This window comes from Bombus flavifrons, chromosome 11, assembly GCF_040668555.2.
Source record: "Bombus flavifrons isolate JBK064 chromosome 11, iyBomFlav1_principal, whole genome shotgun sequence".
Taxonomy (NCBI): Eukaryota; Metazoa; Arthropoda; class Insecta; order Hymenoptera; family Apidae; genus Bombus; species Bombus flavifrons.
The window spans coordinates 5,619,764-5,641,299 of record NC_138452.1 but is presented as its reverse complement, the minus strand read 5'-3'; the positions used below and the strand labels follow the sequence as shown (position 1 = coordinate 5,641,299).

Below are 21,536 nucleotides of genomic sequence, written 5' to 3'. Positions count from 1 at the left end.
GAATATCACAGACGATGATAGATCCTCTGAATTTAAATTATAATAAATCGCTCGCATATTCAGTGACTTTTTTTTAATCTCTTACCATTCACCTTCAATCTCTTTTTTCGCTCCATCTCTACTCAATTTTTCCTCGAAACTCGTTCAACCGCAACGACATAACAGACACGAGTTCCGAGCAATGTTTTCGCAGCTGGGTTGAAAGGGTGGCTCGTTTGTAACGACAACTGTGGTTCAGGGGTGAATATTTTGTCTTCGTCGTTGAATCGAGTCGTTCGGCTCGCCATTCTGTTACCGAGTCTCCCCGGGGCGAAGCCGCGTAATGACCAGACATCGTTACACGCGTTAAAACGAACCTATGTTTTAACTCCCATAAAGGCTATTTGCTTTAAAGGAACAAACGAATTTGCCAATTCGCAAACCTTTCGACGATCATCCTTTGCCTCCGTGTCGATACATCATCGATATTGCAAATACTTCCTTTTTTATTCATCCAGCACGAAAATACTTCTCATAAAGAGTTAGGTGACTTTACATTATCTTTTACATAAACTTTTTATATTGTCTTACAATATTCCCCTTCTTCACAGAGAAAGAATGAAAAATTTCCGTACATTGTCGATTAAAATATAAAAGTCACCAAAAATGGACTTGTCACGTCATCTTCCTATTATTTTCAATACAGTTGATATACAGAAATATTGAAAAATGTACGACATAAAATATCTCGTGCACGGAGATACAAAGGGATTAAAAATGTAAATCGTACGAACGATATATTATAATTATAGGTGCAAATTCGTTTTGTATCTACATATTTTTATCAGTTTATAGTTCGCGCGGCTTTAATTTCTTAAATTCAAGAAAGAAGATAATAATTTTTCAATGTCTACGTCGATATTTACAAACTGTTATCGCAACGTGACGCGAAATACGATATTCCGAGGTATCTTTATTTGCGAAAACGCAATTTTACCGTGAGAACAGCGCGAACTTATCTCCTCGCGTACTCCTTACGAACGCCGTTTTCCCATGAAAATAGTTATCTTTCCGTGGATACGACGGTTGTAAAGTTATCATCCCCGTAGCTGAAACATACGTCGTTCGATAAAGAGCACCAACGCTTATCGTTCGGTGAAAACGATTGAATTTTATTAGTAAGAGAAATCTGGTGGTGAAATGGAAAATAAGGAGGCAGACAGTTCGATGTGCGAACGAGTGCTGCACGCGTGCAGATCTTCAGGATTGGCCTTCATTCGTTCACGTCAACGTAGACGGTCGGTTGTCTGATCTATCGTTGTTCAAAATGGCAAGGAATGGCGTAACGGGGCGAAAAATGGCTCTTCGTTTCTCTTTCTGCGGCGAGAAATGATATATACCGAAAACAGACAGTGTATTACGTGTGAATTTTCGACGATTCCTTCTGTCAGAAATTTTTCATCCCTTCCTCTTATTTCTTTTCTTCCCCTCCGTCTGGAACGATGAAAATTAATGGAAGAGAATGAAAATAATGGAAAAAACTTGATCGTTCGTCAGAGTTACGATTTTTAATATCGGTTGCGTCTTTCTAAGGAGATTCCGAAGTTGATTCTTCAGCAGAACGGTGTATGTTCCTTTCAGATTATGTAATCAAAGTTTCGTCGTAAGAGGGTGAAGTTAAGGTTAAACTTCGATAATTACCTTCTGCTTGAAATTATCTCTATGTAATTACGGCTGTTACGGTTATCTTTGGTAAGTGAAACGTACGAGTTCTTAAAATACAGTACGAAATATTACATCCGAGAAGTTTTACTCGATAAACGGAAAGCAAATGATTGTAAGAAATTGACAGGGAATTTTCCAGTTTGTTAAACAACACGTCCGATGATCTGTTTTATCTTCGAATAACCACAGCAGGCGATTGAAACGAATAATCGTGAATGATAATTTAGAAACGAAAACGGAGATATAATAAAAAATAGAAGAGACAGAAGATAAAGAAATCGTTTCAATTGCAAGCAGGAAGAACAAGGTGGAAAATTGTAGGATAAAGTTTCATAAATCGGCGAGCTGGGGGAGTTAGACGACGAGACCAGGAATATCCCGGATCGTTCGGGGCTCTCAGGGATTCTCTGTCACGGGGACGCTTCTTGCCGGCTGAAAGAATTAATCACTTGTCAGACGCAGAGTTCTCGTGGATCCCATTTTTTCGTGACTCGCGAGAATAATTGGCCCGGCCCTGTCCCATGTGTTTTATTCGCCGAAACTCCGCTTTAAAGGCCATCGGAAAAGGAACAAAAGGGGTGGCTGAAAATTTCGTGGCGTGGTTTAAATCGAGGCCTGGAACGGAAATAATTTGCACGTCGTTCGATCGCGTGCATCAAGGCGCGAATAATTTGCGAAATTATGACGCCGGGGATCGATATTGAGTCGCGACTGATATCCACCTAGGGGGATGAAAACTAGTTCCTTCTTTATCCTCGTTGTCTGTCTGGGTCATGGTGAATGGATAACGCGAGGGGAACGCTTGCTCGTCGTAGGGAAATCGTGGAGCGATTTGTCGAACAGAAGAATGGCGGGGATTGTGATTTAAAAGTCGAAGTCGGGATCCTTTTAACGCAGGAGGAAGCCATTCGAGGTCGCATGAATTCGGGATGGCGAAGGTTGAGTAGGTCATAATTATTTCATGGCTGTCTAAAGTACGGTCCTTCTTAGATTACTTTTCCTTCAAAGATTTCGTTTTTCTAGATATTCGCGAGGGAATCTTACGAAGGATCAGTTTCTCAGGGATCTCGAAGAAACATGGAAATTACTCCAGAATCGATTTATCAAAATTAGAATATGTTGAATGAGACGCTCATTGCCTCTAATATCCCAACAGGGAGGGTGTACAACCTTCGGCTTATCGATTTCATCGAAACATTGGATGCTAGAAAATTTCATTCTGTTTAAAAATAATCCATTATAGAATCGGATGTTGAGTACTTTCGGGATATTCGTGATTAGACCGTGATATTTTCTATGAATTTATGGAAAATTCGAAAAAATGTACAAGATTCTACATAGTATAATTCTACATACTACAACGTACGAGTTCTATATAGTTCCATTTTTTCAAATTATATTTGTAAAAGTATGAATTTGCATAAATATCCACGGTCTGTTCGAGATCAAAGTTTCGTTGCTGGGTTAGTTGACGGTTGAATCGATAAGTTGGACAAGTTACCACTTATAATACTTTGACGCGATGAAACTTTGATCATGAGTATCTGCTCAAAAGGTATTAAATATTTAATTTCATACACAGAGTAACGAAATTTACCAGTGTTCGAAGTTTGAACAAAACCGGTGACCGAGATAACTGAGCATCCCATCAGAAAATCCTAAATCGCCCTAATATCTCACATTGCTCGTGAATTATCTTCCCTTTCCTTCTTTAAAATGAAAAATAACGAGACAGTGTATAAGGAGGTATCTTTTTTCGCCCATCGTTCTCTATTTCTTTTTTCTTTTTTCCAACCCAAAGAATTATCTGAAAACACCCGATAGAATCTTTGAACCTAGTTTTACGAGTCGACTGAAATAATCTGAATTTCCATGAAACGTCGCGGGAACCGGAAGTCCACAGAAGAGGAAGAAGTCTCGTTTCGAGTGAATATTCGCGCTCGAACCGTCTTTCTTGAGATAGTTTCCCTTTTTGTCCGACCACGTCGCCTCGTATCGGAAGAAACAACGGAATTGAAATTAGAACGAGGCTGGCTCGAGTTCTCGGCCAGTCGGCGCTAAAATTACCGGGCAGAGCGACGAGCTATCGACCTATAACAACAATTATTTCGTTTCCTTTTATCGGAAACTTCGTAATTGACGAGTGCTGGAGGAATAACAGTGAGAAACTGATTCCATTTATTTCTCTTTGATTATTATTAATATTTGAACTAGCAATTTTTAATGTATATTTAAATATGTACGCTACATATAAATGATCATAATTAAGCCATCACTTTATTTAGCGTTAAGGATTAAATAATATTGAATAGTTAAATCTGACTTTAATTCTAAATTACATAATTACTGAATACGAACCTTGTTCGATATTTTAACATTTTGGTTCGGACATAGCGTTAAAGCAGTAATTACATACAGCGTTCAAAGGCTCCTTTGCTCATGGAAAAACTCGTACGATAAACGATTGAAGCGGTGTAATGAAAAGAAAACATTATAACGGCAAGTACTTTGCATGGTTTTAATGTGTAACAGCAAAAATACAAATATTGAAATCTGTCAATTTCGAGGCATTTATTATTTCTATAGTTAATAACCACGTACATATTGTTGACAGATTTCTGACCAATAATGAGGCTTTTTTTAATAATAACGATACTTTTAAGTAATTGTTTCTTCGTGATTTCTATAGAAATTATTTTAAGGATATAGCGGACGTGTGTCTCACGATGTGATGAAGTAGTTTTGCAACGAAGCTTCTCTGGTGTTTGTGCGTTAGTTCTAAACCGTTCGGAGTTAATTGTAGCATGAGACTGTGTACGTAGGTGTTAATAGGGTGCGTTAATTACACGACGGACGCTCGAATAACTGTGCGCAATTACGCGGTTAATCCTCCTCTGTCTAGTTCTTTTGCACGATTATCTCACTTTCTTTTTCACTTGTTTTCATTTCATTTTCTCTTAAACGGTATTCTATTTTCCCGCCTTTCGCCCCTTGTGTAGAATCCGTTTTTCTTTCACTTATGTAGAACCTGTTTTTCTTTCACTATGTGTGATTTTTTTTTATATGTCCTGCTTTTATTTGCTTTTTTAAATCCGCCTTTTGTTATCGGTGTTTTTATACCTTCAAAGCCTTTTCGCAAAGCCCTTTCCCCTTCGTGGTGATTCTGTCTTTTACCTTATTTTTATTACATCCTTTCTACCGTCTTTGTTACATTTTTAGTCCCGCCTTTTTTCTTCTTTCTCTTTTTTTTTCTTTTTGTTGTGCTTTCATTGCGCGCTTCTATCGTATCTAGTTTACTCTTTAAATTCTTATTAAATTGTCTTTTATTTCTTTTCGCTTAAAGTTTTATACCTCCAAAGGCTCCTCTTGGCCCTTAAAGAAAAATGAGCTGTCTTGAGGTAACTGGAATCCAACCTACGATTTCTCATCCTGAAGCAGCTGCCTAATTTACTTTTCCACTCCGTTCCTGAAACACGATCTTTTGTTCTTCGTATTACCATTTACGAAATAGAGATCTTTCTGTTCCCATTTAGCTCATCTAACTATTCCCTACCTTATTCATCCCACATTGTCAGTTTTCTCATTGTACATATCAACCTTTTGTTCACTTTCCTCTTCTTCTCCAAATTTTCGCTATCTTTTCCAAAAACTTCCCCATTTATCCATCGAAACACAATCTTTTCTTTCGTTCAGTATTCTTCGATTATTTTCTCTTTTGGTCGAAAGTTTGCGTCTCCTTTTGTGCGTTACTCTACGTACGGAGCAGAGCTCTCTTTCTGCCTTCATTTAACCATTCTCTCTACCTTATTCTCCGTTCTCACTCAATTCTTTCCCCATATTTCACCCTCTTATCTTTCTCACTTCTCTTTCACCCAAACTTTCATTTCACTTCTCCATACATTTTCTTATCCATTCACACTTGCCAACTCTAACATCTTTTCCTTTTATTTTCTCTATATTCTCAGTCCAGTCTTTTCATTCCCATTCTTCGTTTACATCCGCCGTTACCCTCATTCCGGTCAAATAAAATAATGTATTCTTGTTCAAATAATCATTTTTCAAATATTCCATTTGAATAATACCCAAGCTTGATGTTGATAGAGAACGAGGTTAATCGAGTGCAAGCAGGATTATCAGGCTGAACGGATGATAACCGTAAGACTAGTTTCCCTAATGATCCATGTATCACTTAGACTACCTGCAGAGTAGCCGAAAGTTCATCTCGTTATCTACAGAACAGGCGAACTCGGTACGCCCTTGACGTGGCGTTCACGTGGGTCTTCCTGGATAAAGAGGTTCCTTTAGGATAAGTTGCTTGCTTCAAACTAAGATGTACGCTAAGTGAAACTCCTTAACTACGTGCAACCCGCGTCTAAATTCTTGATGGCACGCTAGCACAAGTTTACAAGAGTTTCAGGATATTGACGTTACATCGATTATTTTCACGGTCGAACGTAAAATATTAAGCGCATCCGTGGAATTCTCTCACACGATCTGAGTATGAAAAGAAGACGTTTATTAATATACTCTTACTTTGCAATGAATCACTTTTTCTGCTCAGATTCCACGTTCTAAGATTAAGATATCAACTTTGTGTAGTCTTCTTCGTTCTGCAGGCTACTTATAATATTAGGTTGTCCGAAAAGTTTCTTTCGTTTCGTAAGGTGATAATAGATGAACAACAATTTCTGTTCTATATTTTATTGAAATAGGTATGATCCATTTCGTTGTATTTCTATTATTATATTCGTGCATAATTCAATAAACTAATATAAAACAAAAAACATTGTGCGTCTATTATTTCCTTATAAAACGAAAGAAACATTTCGGACAACTTAATACTATACGAAAGTAATACTTAAACGATACAAAATTTAATAAATGTCGGGTCTCATTAATCAGCATGTAGATAAATGTGATGATAGATTGATATGTAAATGCCAGAAACACCAGTGTGCGAGAACATGTTCAGTCTAATGTATCGTTCCAAGACATACAACTCCATAATCCGTATCAGTGCATCCCATGAACCAACGCTGACCAAAAACGCAACTAAACGTAAGGGGACATTCCCCGGAGGTTCCGACACGACATCCAATTCCAAAACACCTTTCCTTCATTTAATACGATCTTACAACGTTGGAAGGATTACATAAGACCGAGTGGAGAAGCGTGTCGGTGTGCCGATATCGTGGAAAGAGGCCATCAACTTCATTTTTCCTACGGCATGAAGGAACTTGGCCACACGGGGACGTTTATCGCGTCCGAAGGGGATCGACTTCGAGTATTTCCATTGACCCTCCGGAAAAATCCATCGTAGACGTGTGTAGAGGGGGATTGAGGGAAATGCTCGCAGGGTCCAAACTCAATTTGTTGGCAAAGTTGCACCTTCTGGATTCCTTACTGGACCAAGCCAATAGCCTTTCAAGCCACCGAGCAAACTGCCATCGTTTTCCTTCCTTCTTCCTTTTCTTCTCTTTTTCATTCTATCTCGCTCCTTATTTTTTTTCTTCTTTTTTTACCCGTTACCTTCTTATCTGAACTGAACCGTACACGTGGCAAAGACCCGTCGAGCTTGCGACGTCTCGGTAACGCGGTTGAAGAATTTCGCCTTCGCGCGTTGGTAACGGCAGTTCTTATTTCTACTCGCGGACGTGGTAATTTTTATAGTTGCAAGCTGCTGGAAATGGAGAAACGGGTGTAATCGAGTTGGAAGTTTATGTGCAAGGTGTCGTGGAGCGAGTATACGGTTAAATCGAGTCTGCCGAGAGTTTCCTTTCTACTCGCAGAGAGACGCAAAGGATAATAAGTTGAATATTAAAAGTTAATACTTTTTTTCATATCGTTTTCTCCCATCCCAGCTTGAAGAGATTTGATCTGGGAATTGCAGATAATTTTAACGGGGGATACAGGGTGTTAGTTTCACTGTCGCACGATGAAAAATCCGAGAATCCCGTGTGACTCTCCAACTGTTGGCAATTTAATCAGAAGTTGCTTTATTTTGTTTAATTCACTTTAATATCCCATGCGATATGACGTGGTAGACATCCTCGTTTTAAGAAACTGAAGAGTTTCATTCGTTCTTTTTTCCTAACACGTATATTTTACGATGAAAAGGAACGAAGCGATACTTTTTATGGTACAAGCAGCCATGACGAACCGCATTAATAGACAGGTCGATTTACCAAATGAAATCTCGAAACTCGATCACGTACTTTGTTGTTTGCCTTCCTCGTTCGAGCCTTTCTTTGAACAATCATTGGAAAAATTCGAGCATCTTCTTTTTCCTTCCCTCTGCCTCCAATAAATTTATAGAAATATAAGCAACGAAGTATTGTGGAAAGTTTGGAAACTCGCCAAGTATCGATAATTAGTTCCTGCATGTGCACAAAGAAACTAGAACGAAATTAAGACAACGACCCCGGGATGGGCCGGTCCAACAATAAGCCCACTCGGTGTTTGAAGCAACTTTGAAGCGAGCTAATTTACGATAATGGTATCCCGAGGGCTACTAAAGCAGCCCGCGGGATCCGAGACGCGATTAAAGTCATTTCCACGACCACCTTGGAGAAAACGCCGTGCCGGGGAGAATTATTGTTTCCCCCGTTTTACGGCCGACTAAAAACACAGTTACGACCTGGAACGACTGAAATCGGAATTATTTCTCTTGGGACGAGTCGCGTCTCTTTGTGCTAATTTGTCCGTCGTTTGTTGGGAATGTGTCTATTAAGGTTCGAAACGTTCGTGGAATGTTTTGCTGGTAAACGTTGAAATTTAAGATAGTCTTATTCGATTACCGTCATCGCGGGAGCGATAGAATTTTTTTGCAACGAGTTAAGTGTCCTTATACTGTTTGTAGTATAAGTGTCCTTATACTGTTTGTAATATAAGTGTCCTTATACTGTTTGTAATATAAGTGTCCTTATACTGTTTGTAATATAAGTGTCCTTATACTGTTTGTAGTATAAGGACACTCTTAACTCGTTGCAAAGGGGAGGATCCTGTCGATTGATTATCGTACGTTCCAACATATGAATAATTATTGTAGTAATTATTGTAGATTGTGTCTACGGATTTAATTAAATTTCTTTTAGAAACGAGGATAAGTAGCGGGAAAGACACGGTGAATTTTCATATTTGTCTCCTAGGGGAGAAGACTTCGTTGTAAATTTCTAAATTTTCATAATGCGCAATCGAATGTTTATAATATCCTATTCGAGTTTAACGTAGCTTATTGCAGATTGTATCCACAATCATTCTTTGAATTATATCACGAATATGTACGATAAAAGACAAGATATTGGAAAATTAATATTAAGCTCATAAACACTCTGAAGAGTATTAAAATATATAAAATAAAAGTACGCAGAAATCTTATTAAAGAGTAAAATAATTCTATATCATGGATTGCAGCAAACAATTAAAAAATATACAAAAGATATGTAAAAAGCAAATACGTACTTACGTTTACACGCTCGATATCAATTTCTTTCAATAATTTCTGCAATTAGTATAATCTCAGATGATCTTGCACCTTTTCACGATCAGAATCGTAAACAGAAAGATCTTTTCCCTTTCATTTCCTGACGTTTTGCTCGTGAGTCGCGGAGAAAGGACTCGAATCTGCGGAAAATCTGCATCTTCGAGGCTCCACGGCCGAGATGATCGCATTATCGAGCCGCTCGAGCGGCAAACGAGCCGATCGTCGATAATCTCGTTGTTCATCTCGCGGTCCTGATCTCTTTTCCCGATCTTGAATATCTTTCGAAGTGCAAATTAGCCCGGCAGGGATCCAAGGCAACGGCAAAAAAAAAAAGAGAGGGAACTCGGTTCATCGATCGCGAACCGATCGAGCGTGAAATTTCTCGCGAGTCCAAACGAAAAAAATTCGCTAGGACTGTGAACTTCCTGAGACGACCGCGAGATTTGAAAGATATCGTAGTTGTACACTTTGATACAATCTATTCTCCTTTCTTCTTTTTTATTCTAATTGCATTGTTTTCATAGACATTTTAAAGTCTATTTATCGTGGTTTTTAATTATACACGTTGACAACTGTATAGGTTTCTCTAATATTATAGAAGTTAGAACTAATTCCCTGTTAGTTATTGGACTATTATTCCCATTGTTCTACATTTTGCGTTTAACGTGTAAGTACAATGGAATTCCATTTATCTAAACTCGTCGACGGACAAATAATTCATATAACTGGAATTCATATATCTAATAGTAGTTTAACAATTTTTTCCGCTACTATTATTTTTCGTTCACATAATAGAAATTCGCGTTTGAATGAATGTATTCGATCCGCAGAGATCCGGCAAACAATTGACATTTCGTTCCAATAACGGCGTCCACATAGATTGGAGGATCGAACAAATGAAAAAATGAAACAGCGTTTGAAATGTACGACGAATTAGTATGAAACTACGATATTTTTTCTTCGATTTATTTTATTCAACTTTGATAGAGAAATATATTAGAATTAATAGAAATTATATAAAACGTATATTCTTCTTAACACGTAATTGAAAAATAGAATAAAATACGTATAATCAACTTTTATCACAATGCCATCGAAATAAAAATCTCGAGACTGAAATCCTATTAATCTTGATACGTTCTGTACTCCCCAAACCTGCAAGTCGATTAACGATCCTAGTCTGAAACCGTAAAAATCGACCACTTTGAGCTCGACTTTTTCCCTCAAATGGAAAGGGTTCGAAGGAATACGAGCAAAGTGGGTGGTAAGTTGATCGAACTCACGGTCGAACAACGTGGAATCAACGTTCCAGAGAATTACCTCGGCCAGCCACACGGCCTGGGCGAGCTTTCTCGTGAGAACGGACAAAAGGTGTAAACGTGGCAGAGAGTCGTCTCTGTACTTTGGTGGCTGTACCACGAAACGGCCAGGGGGGGGCTTCCTCGATTCCGCCTGTGGAAAACTGATAGGCTTCTCGAACTCGCCGCGATTGCCTCGATCTTCTTTGTCACGATAATGACTTTCCACTTCGCGTATCTCTTTCTTCGAGCATCGACCCGCCGCGCCGCCTCTTTATCATCTTCACCGAAAAATTCACCCTTATCGGGTTAAAGTGTTAATTAGTATCGATCGTTGCCATGTTGTAAAGGTCGAGGCTGTTAATGGATTTTTGCTAATCAATGTGGTCCGTGGATACTTTGAATATGTGATACTTTGTAAATACTTTTACTTTATTTTTTGATTTGTCGCGCAAAGAATATTAAATAGAATATTAATAAGAGATCTTGTTGGATATATTTTTCACGTATCGCTCGTTTTGGTTATTTTTATATCTTGCTATGTATGATGATGTAGCGCTGAATATATTTTTGGAAAATGGCGATTACAGAAACCGGGAAATAATTGGCGAAATGTGGTGCAACGAGTAACGTTAAATACTAAATATAAGTGCGATACTGAATATTATTCTTCTATACACCATATTACAGGCTTTCGTGAATGACAATACTTCTGAATTTTTTATAAATATTTAAAGGTTTCCATTTTATTCCTGCAATTTTGATGCTCGTCGTAGGCTGTAGCTTTTATTGTTATCCGCTTTTTGCATCAGCCTCTCGACTCTCATTATTATCCCCCAAGGTGTATTTTCAATGGATCAATTTTAAATTTCCCTCTTTCTAATCTCAATTCCTCACTTTCCACTGATTCCATTTAAAAACTATCGCATAAAGGATATCCTTTCTTATCCCCATAATAAGAAGAAAGAATTCGCGAAAGCCGATCGAATTGCAGGAGATCGTAGAATACTCTGGTTCTGCAGACGAACAGCTCCGCCAATCGAACTATTCGTATTCCTCGTAGACCCTCTAAGCCTAATATTCTAATATGGCGGTCGCCTAAGCTCCGACTCGCTCGCCCAATCTCCATCATATCTTCTCATCTCAGTCTCGAACCAATTTCCTAATCTATAGCTGAAAATCCGCCCTCGAATCCCGGATAATCGTGTCTCCATTCGCATTTTCGAAACGTGTACGCTTTCACTTAACGCTCTACCGACGACACAGACTCTAATCTGTGTTCCTTTTTTTTTCATCGTGTTCCCGGTTTCGCACAAGATCGCGTTACAGTTTCTGAGACCCGAGACTATTAAGCCAGCGGAGGTCCCCTTTACAGAAAAGTAGGAGAAGAGAAATAAAATGAAATAAATTTACACAAATGTGAGATAAAATTTACTTTCTAGTAAGTTATGTTAAAAGATCTGTATAATGCATTTTTAAAATACAGATATCCTTTTTTTATTTTTCGCGGCGAATTTACAGAATTTTACTAATTTTATCATGTTTGTATACTTTGAGCGCACGTAGCTGTGCGTTTCGGCACATACAGTGGCGGATGGAAAAAAGTTTATGAAATGGAATAATTTTACAAAATAAGTATATATTGAATAAAAGCAAGCAATTGATATAACTTATACCATAGAACATACGACTGTTGCCAAATTGGTGAACAATTTTTAGTATAAGTCGTAAGTATCGGTTTTAAATCTTTCATCCGTCACTAAACGCGCGCTCTGGTGCGACGTCTATGTGTTAGAATAATTCGCTACGTTATGCTCGTAAAATAAGATGCATTTTTTCTTGTTCTTTTTATAGCTAGACCCGAGGCTATAACCTTCACTAGACCCCTCCCCCTTAATCCGCGCTTGATTTCGCGTATCGCGGATTTCACTGCAGCCACGAATGGGATACGCGCGTGTTCTCGCGATCTACGGGTTATCACTGAGACACAGTGACGCTAGAGTGGGGAAACAAACTACTAGAAGTAGGGATTTTAGCGGCGGAGCGAATGGTGGGGCTACGGATAAAACAGAGTTCCAACAAGCGCCAGCGGCAGATGTTTGCGCTTGTACAGACGTCGTTCTAGACGCAGTTCAAAGTTAAATGAGGTCGGGAACGTGTAGCCATATAACCTGTAATACTGTGGCAACGAATTCGTGGACTGACGAATCTGACACATTACTCCGTGATGCTCGAAATTCTCGAGTCGCTTTGCATCGTCTCAACCTTCTCCTCTTTATTACTAAACCACCATTGATCAGTTACGACTTGCTTGATACACGCTACAGTTTGTCGTGACTAAAGTTCCAAAGAAAAGCTTCTTGCGATTCACTCTTTTTGAAAGCTTGTGTGTAATGCTTCATGGAGATGTGAAGGGATTTGTTGATCTAGGACGAGTAAATAAAGCTGTAAATGTATGGAACTGAGTTTTTGGGAATTTTTAATTGAAGCACAGTTATATATATTTATATATATACACGCTCGTAACATACAGAAAACACTCATTTCTTTATTATATTATTTCTTTTATATATGGAAATTTGTGAAAAATTCAAAATAACTAAATAACTCCAAATTCCAATTCTTACTTTCAAATTTTTATTTTCTAATTGCGAATTTAACTAGAACAGAGAATTTATTTTTAAAGTTAAATGAAAGTAAAATATAATTGAAAGCCCAAAAAGACTCAGTCCATAATTACTCACTTTATTATAAGTTTTCATTAATGTCTTTTGTACAACTATATAACATATTATTTTTACGCATTACTAGAAAAAAAAAAAAAATAGTCAGTTAGCATCAGAATTCCACTGACCACCGTCGTTGCGAGTGATGGAAGTCAGGGGTGGAGTTTAATCACGGATCATCTCCAGCAATCATCATCTGCTAAATCGATCAGTAGTACACCTACTGGCTGACTGACGATGCCCGTTCTCTGCTTCAAGATATTACCTCGACCGACTAACTTTAAGTGCGAGAACTCGTAACTCCGCATAGACATCTAGTGGATGCTAGGAGAATTACTCAACACAAGTATCAATATCTTTAAAATTTCGCATTTATTAGTTACAAACTAATACTAGAGATAAACATCCACAAATAATTAAATAATTTTATTTTTCAATAGTTTATAAATAAAAATATTTCACATCTTTTTTCCACATTTTTATTAGTACCTACATAGTAGTTTTCTAAATATCGGTGTTTATCAATATCTTTTTCAAAGCTTAATTATTTATAAGTTATAACGAATTATTTATTTTGGTAAACCTATATACTTTAATTTCTTGAATACAATGATCGTAATACATTAATGATATGATCGTTTATCGTAGTATCCTTTAAATATTCTGATAGATATCATATAGTATAAAATCTTTGCACATAGCCGAAAAGAAAAAGGAATTTTTCATAACAATTTCTTTTCTTTTCTTTTCTTTTTTGTAGAATATACTTACATAATACAATAATGAAACGTTCACATCTGCACACATCTCCATCTAAGAATTATTTAAAACTATATGACATATTTGCAACAAGTTAAAATAAATATTATAGAATACATAACAAAAAAAGAATTATGATTAGTTAATTTATTCATGAATAAAAAAATAACAAAATAAACCCGCCCCCGGGTGGGCTCGAACCACCAACCTTTCGGTTAACAGCCGAACGCGCTAGCCGATTGCGCCACGGAGGCCGTTGGAGTTCTGGACTACGATGTAGTAGGATAAGCCGTAAGCATCTTTTGATTCTAACTTTTAATCGATATTCATATAAAAGTCATATAATTTATTTATACAATAGTATCTTCATTCAATGAAATTCTGATCACGTAGTAATATCACATTCTACGTTTTACGTTTATAACTTACCTTGTAAACGTTTCATTAATGTTCTCCGATATATTTTGACTGTATCATCAAATTGGCTTTTGTGTTTTGTTTCATACACTTGTACAATTTTCTACAAATAAGGATTTAATGTAGATAAGGGTTTTGAATGAAAAAAAGGAGGAATATCGGAGAAGTATGGACAACGTCGTAGGAATTATGATATAAACTTAAAGTTCCCTTTTGGAATTATCTGTATCCTTGTCTCCCTTTTGTTGTATCTAATGACCAACCGTCATTGTTAGAGGAAAATTATTAGCATAAAATGGCCAATTATGTGCTTTACATATTTTTATCTTTCCTATATTACTTATCCCTCTCGAAATGAAATAAGCGGAAACGTCTTCTAATGCGAGAGGATGCACAAAAGACGGCCGGAAGGAAATTGTTGGCCGGAATTATCGAATATTACGCGATAAAAATATGCATCACCGCGAGTGCTTTTCTGCGTGGGACAGGGACATTTAATCAGAAAATCCATCAAGAGATTGCTTCTGGGCAATTTCTTTTCTCTCCTGTAGCGAACCAACATCCTCATCTCCCTCTGTAATTCGCTCTTCTTTACCTTTGCTAAATTTTTAAGTAAAAACATTCAAAATATAGTAAATATAGCTTCCCTATTCGATTATTATAATTATTCTTAAACTTCTTATAATCTGTACATTTTTATTTTAAGCGTATTTACGCGTATAAAAAGTAGGGCATATTTATACATAAATTATCCTTTTATTCAATCTGATAGGTAATATTGTCGGAATATGCGGAAGACTAAATGGAAGTATTTGATAGGTCACGTTAATAGAGACATACGTACATTAATAAATGCACAGATTTGATTATACGGTGAAATCAATTGGTATGTGCATAAATTCCACGGTTAGTTCAATAACCTTAATAAATTCACTAATAACACATTTACCAATCAGGAAGTGGTTATATTAGGAGCAGAGAATTACAGTTCGGTACCGGTCGACTGTGCAAACTTTAACCCACGCTTTTACTAGAGATATTAACATATCCACGATGTTAATAAGAAATATAAAACAGTCGTAAAACGTGGAACTGAAAGCCGTTGTGAACAGAGAATATTCATATCTACAGAATGATATTTACTCTGTAAACCTCGTACATAATAATCCCTTTATTTTCTTGTCTTCTTTTTTTTAGGAACAATTTCTTCCCTTTTTCAAGTTTTTTTCAATTTTCTTAATATAGAATCCTGAAAGTAATAGTTGCTGTATAAATGGACACATAACTAATACAATAAAGTAGAATAATATGTTGATAAACATGTAAAACAAAATTTAGAACGTAGACGTGTTAAGATGATTTTCAAAAACATTGTAAAATGTTAAGAATTCTGTTGCTCTCTTATCCTTGTAACAAAAAATTCGGGAAATTTTTAAACGATATTTTTTCACATTTTCTCCTTATACACTTGGTGCGTGAAATATTTTGTAATATTGAGATTGTTACACAACCGTGATATATTGTTTAATAAGGGCAGCAGGTTGGTCACGAGGTAAGTGCGAGGGCTACGAAGTTATCGTTCGAAAAGTAGAACTGTCGGCGAAAAAAAATTTAGTGCAGCTGTTGTACGGCCCCTGATAACATTACGTTTCGTGGCCCGTATTCTGTCGAGCACGCGATCTCTACCCAATCGGGGCCTCCTTATCTCGACGTCAGCACGACCTTATCGTTAACTCCGAGTATTCGACTGAAAAAAATGCACACCGGCATCGCGTACCTTTTTCCTCTTCTATTCCTCTCTATAAATCCTCTCGAAGGAGCCCTCTTTGCAGATGCTTATCGTTATTTCTGTCCCTTATCCATGGAACTTATGATATTCCGATATTTCGATATATAATAAAATTGATATTTTTTTTTACTCTTTTTATTCTTTAACTTCGAACTTTTATGTGCTCACGGCAAGAAAATATCAGAATTGATTGCGATTGTTTATTTCAACATGTAACATTTAATTATTGTAAATATATTTGGTATAATAATTTAATTTGCTATAGAAAGCTAATTGTTGTTGCATTGTAGTGATATTAGCTATAACAATTTTTTATTAAAGGACAGATTTTTAGGGAAAAAGAAAATGGAAAAATTAATATTCTTATAATATTTTATAATTTTATTCTTGAGGAGTGAAAATATTCGACAGTTTGTACAAAGAATCTTTTATGAGGACCAACGATTCTACTTCTACTTTTAAAAATGTTATACATGCTATGTTATGAATATTTTCTATAAAATGAACAATTTTCTTTTATCTAAAATCTTTCTTATGAAACTTTTATCTCATAAAGTAAAAATACAGTCGAAATTTGCTTCTCCTTTGAGTCGTACCTATCTCCTACAAAAAAAAAAAACTGGGATTCATTGGATCGTTGAATAAAAATGGCAGTAGTTAAGGAGTTCATGTAAATCGGCGCTCGAAAAAATTCAGAGAAAAGGTATAGGTATTTAAAACAAAAAGGAGAGAAAGAGAGACGAATCCTATTTCGTCTAACGAGAAAAACGGGAAAAATAACGAGTGTTTATGAAAGGAAGTTTTATGGTTCGTCACATCGATGGTGCGCCGCGATTGATCGATTGTCCATCATTGAGAGTCTGGAAAAACGAGCTTTTCGGTGTCGACGCTCAAATAATAGCCCGCGGCGTTCGATATGCAAAATTGTCCTGCAATCGACGACCCATGAGACCAAAAAAAGAAAGATAAAAAAAAGTAAACGAGATTCGAAAACAAAGTTGGAAACCAATAGCGTACATACGTCAAACGGAAGTTACTAACTGCCATAATTATTCCATGTGTCTCGATTTGATATTCTTCATCTGCGCTTTTTTCATCTACTTACTTGTACATTTTATTTTTGCTCTTGTTTCTACTTTGTTCTCTTTTTTTTTCGTTTTCTTCTTCCCATTTTTGAAAAGTTAACACTTTGGTTTATGTATACATTTTATGGCTATACTTGTTAAATCTAATTATTTGTTGACATATTTATGGTTTTTCGAGTTTCGATCGTATTTATTAGTACACTTTTTTCCAATGTCTCGTGAACATACAAGTTCACTTTATCAAAGCAGACCCGAAAAAAAACGATCAAAAGCTGAAAAACCACAAACATGTCTAATCATCGTAAAAGCTTAAAATCTAAAAGTAACTACATATTAGCTTTTGAAATATGTCTTCATATAAATCTTCGATTTTATGAACTGAAACGTAATTCAAAATTAGAGTGGAGAGTTGATTCGGCCATATATATGTATAGTTGGTCACAAGTGTATCTTGATATTATAAAGCAAAAGTTTAATGCAGATCGATGAGTTTGCTAGGCGTTACCGGTTTCGCCCTTTTTCCTACCTTCCCTTTTTTTCCTTTTTTTTTGTGTGTGTTCTCTTTTTTAGTTTTTGCTTTTTCAACGAGCTTAGGTGAAGTAACTTCTTTTTTGTTGGAAACAAATTTAGGCGAAACAATTGAATACAAAGCTGCTGCATTCCATTTTCCGCTTCGACACGACTCGTCGTTTCTCGTTCCGGGCAGTTTTTTTTTGCCACTCCTCTGTACTTTCTCTCCGTCGATATCTATCGGAGAGATATTGAAAGGATGGATTTTCATTATCGCGCCCCCTTTAACCCCCTCGCCTCATCGATTCTCGATTTCAATCGTTGAAATAGATTCCCCTTCTCGCGATTTCGATATTAAGTTCAGCTTTTTTTCCGAATTTTGTACCTGGCTGAAGTCTTTTCTTTTCGTTATTCCTGAAGCAAAGCAGAACAACAAAGTGACGTATTACAGTTTGTTGAAATTTCTTACCGATTATACGAAAAAATATTAATTTGAATTTTAATCAATTATGTTACGATATCTATCTGTCAAATATACATATATACATATACGATATATTCTTATAAATAAATGATTTCATTTTATCCATATTTTTTAGCAAAATAATATTAATTAAAAATTTCGAAGACTGTTAATTCTATATATATTCTCCGCGTCTCAATTTTCAGTCACCCGAATTTTTTAGCTTCCTGTCAAGATCAACGATATTATTAGAAATCAAGTTTAGTACCACAATTTCCTGATAAAACTATCATGCTGATGTTTTGCACGCGAAACAGATACATTTTACCAAGAAATATCTCCGTTTACCGGTAGATTTTCCCTGGTTAATATACGGGTTACGTCGAATTCCTGCCGGAGATCTCGTAATTTCCGTAACCCGGGCTATTTATTTCCTGATGACCATCAAGTATATCTCCGTTTACTTAGCGAACTACTATCTTGCTACATTTACCGTGGTATTCGATTCGTTTACTCGATACGGGAATCTTGATCAGGCCATTTGTACCTGAGCTCTGTTAAATTCACGATAACATCTTTCTGAAATTATATAATTACTTAAATAATTGCTACGTTATCGATAATCGGAAATTCACTGTATCTCGAATAAATATAATTTTCTAAACGATTTCTGTATCAATCAGTTTATCGAAAAATAAAAAATTGTATTAAGAAGAGTAGAAGATCGATTCGCTTTTTGTTACTGTTTATTAAATTAATTTTTCATATGAAATTGTTATCTTTAATGCAGAACAATCTCCGAAGATGAAACAACGATTGCTTTAATAATTCAACATTTTTATATTCAACCCCATTAAAGATATTTGAATAAACTTCAGCTATCCAATAAAAGTATACGTAAGGGAAAAGTAAATGAAAAATTCTATCACGTTTCACAAAGAATTCTCAACTTAATTCTTTATGCTTTTCGTCGACGTATTTCCATTCATCAGCAGACACTATTTTCCCTTCGTTACTCTATCTTGTCGCGTTATTTACGAACACCACAATTTGTTTACCGGCTTTCTGTATTTTCATCAACGTCTACATCGCGCGATTAATATCCGACGTACTCGTGACAACGAATTGCAAACGAGCTCCCTGTTTTCTCTTCCTTTCCATCAACCTTAAAGAACTTAAGATACTTAAAGCAAATCGTGATCTACGAGGAGCTGGTAACAGGGCTTGGCACATCGAGGGAGCGGCTGACTTGGCTCGAATCACCTCGTTTTTCGAGGCGAGCCGCTAATTAAGAAATACTCTCCTTAATGTCTACTCTAGCAACACGGAGACGTACTTCAGCCAATCACCCCACGTGTTTCATCCTTGTCCACCACGCCTGTTTCTAATCTCATCGTTATTTCAATGGGAATTGCGGATCGCTTTGTATGGAAAGACCGATTTCCAAGGTTTACTCTTTAGTACGATACATCGGAGAATCTGGTCAACAGGTGGTGTGGTTAAAAGGTTGATGGTACAAAGTAAAATTAATGGGTACGATTCTTTTAGCAGATTTTGGGTAAAGTTATAAATATAAAATACTGGGGATACTATGTACGTTGTTGTTTCAATGGAGTTGGAAGCGAAGAGACAAATAATTTTATCACTACTTTTCAATACATAGCGATGTTTGATTGTAATCTTTGCTTATATATTTCCTATATGTCTCAAAATTATAATCGTACAATCGTTAAAGTTAATATATATATATATATATATTTGTATGTATAAAAAATTTTATACGGGGTGTTTCTGACGCGGATTCGAAACAACAACGTATTGGTTGTCATTCCATAGAGCATAAGAACAGATTGGCGATATTTATTTGATAGAATGTTTTAAAACATGTTTTTTCCTTAGGTCGCCAAATAAAGACAAGGATATCCATCCGGTGTGAATGAATACCCTGTCTTGGACCAAATCTATATATACGTATGTCTAACATATGTTTTAATGCGTCGCAGAATTGTAGTTATTAATTCATGTGCGCCATGGGATGAAAAAGCTTAAAAATCGCCCCTCTACGTAAATGTAAATGAAAATTGCTAGATCCACCGTTTCCCCTTCCACCGTTCCAGCTACCTGCATTAGCCTATTCGGTCGGACGGGGAATCCCCACCAAATTTCGACCGAACTAGATCCACTATCGAGTCCTCGCAATGTCAAACCGAAGTCAGTTAATCCGCGCCCCTCAAACCGAAACCGTCGCGTTGATCGTTCCTAACGACGAATTTAGAACTTGTCCCTGAAAGCAAACATCGCCTGGAGGCCATTTGACAAGAATTTATTTCGTCTAGCCGCTATCAGCGCGCCTCTCCTGCCAGTGCAACAGGTGATTACACGCGTTCGGCAAATATCGTCCAATTAAACGTCCCTGGCATCGTCGTTTGCCCGGCACTCGTCACTTTCTCTCGTCGATGCCTGCCGATTCTCCAAACCATTCGGCAAATTTCCTGGCTACGTCACGAACGTTGTCCACGGGGCAATTCGCGCTCGTCGATCAACCGACGAACGAACGAACCGCGTCAATTGAGAACTAATCCTACCTTTATACCGCTGGCATTGTGCTACCAACGCTCGAATTCGATGTACAATGTAACACGTGTTTGGAGGGCGAGCCGTGGGATCACGTGTCGGGAGTCGAGTGAATTATTGTCTCTGTTGTGAAATTTGTGGACAGTTGTGGCAGTTGGTGGTGTGTTGCTCTGAGTCGATAGAGATGGTGTAGAGCGATGAAAGTTTGGGCGAACATTTGTAGAACTGTTCGAAAGTGTCCTCCAGAGTGGACGAAGTTGATGGGAATTAGGTGAGTTTACACACATATATAGTAATATTACGCGGTACTTATTTAACACAATCAGAAACTTGTCACCACGTTTTTGTATAACGCGAATGCAAAATTATCTATGTACGTGATGTATAAAATTATCCATTTACGTGATTTATCTTTCGATATAGAATCGAAACTTAGGAAACGTACTCCGGAAAATCTCTTGTTGCTAACAATGCTTGATGCATGCGCTTGTCAAATGTGCAAACATCTAACAGAATGTATAATCCTTTTACTCTTATACTTAATCTACCTATACTTAATCCATCGCACGTACAAACTTACGTGAAGCTGAATTAACATTTAGTAGGAAAAGTTACCGGAAAAAATTATCCTAAATTATATAACCGCATTCCCAATTCAATAACGCAATTTTAAAAACTTGTTTCTTCGTGTCTAAAGGTATAGTTCCTTCTCGAACTTCACAACTATT

General features: G+C 36.8%; 1 protein-coding gene and 1 non-coding gene across 5 annotated transcripts in view; one reads left to right on the top strand and one right to left on the bottom strand.

The window, feature by feature from the left end:
* Positions 1-21,536, top strand: part of nAChRa3 (nicotinic acetylcholine receptor alpha3 subunit) — a 101,427-nt gene that overhangs the window by 31,097 nt on the left and 48,794 nt on the right. The window contains exon 1 of one of the 4 annotated variants that reach the window (XM_069123716.1): positions 20,128-20,205. The exons of the other annotated variants lie outside the window; for them this stretch is intronic. The gene's annotated coding sequence lies outside the window, so the exon portion shown is untranslated. Of the gene's footprint in view, positions 1-20,127; positions 20,206-21,536 lie in introns of those variants that run through there. 4 annotated transcript variants of the gene reach the window in all.
* Positions 14,151-14,224, bottom strand: TRNAN-GUU (transfer RNA asparagine (anticodon GUU)). The gene has a single exon. It is a non-coding gene; the product is annotated as a tRNA-Asn (tRNA).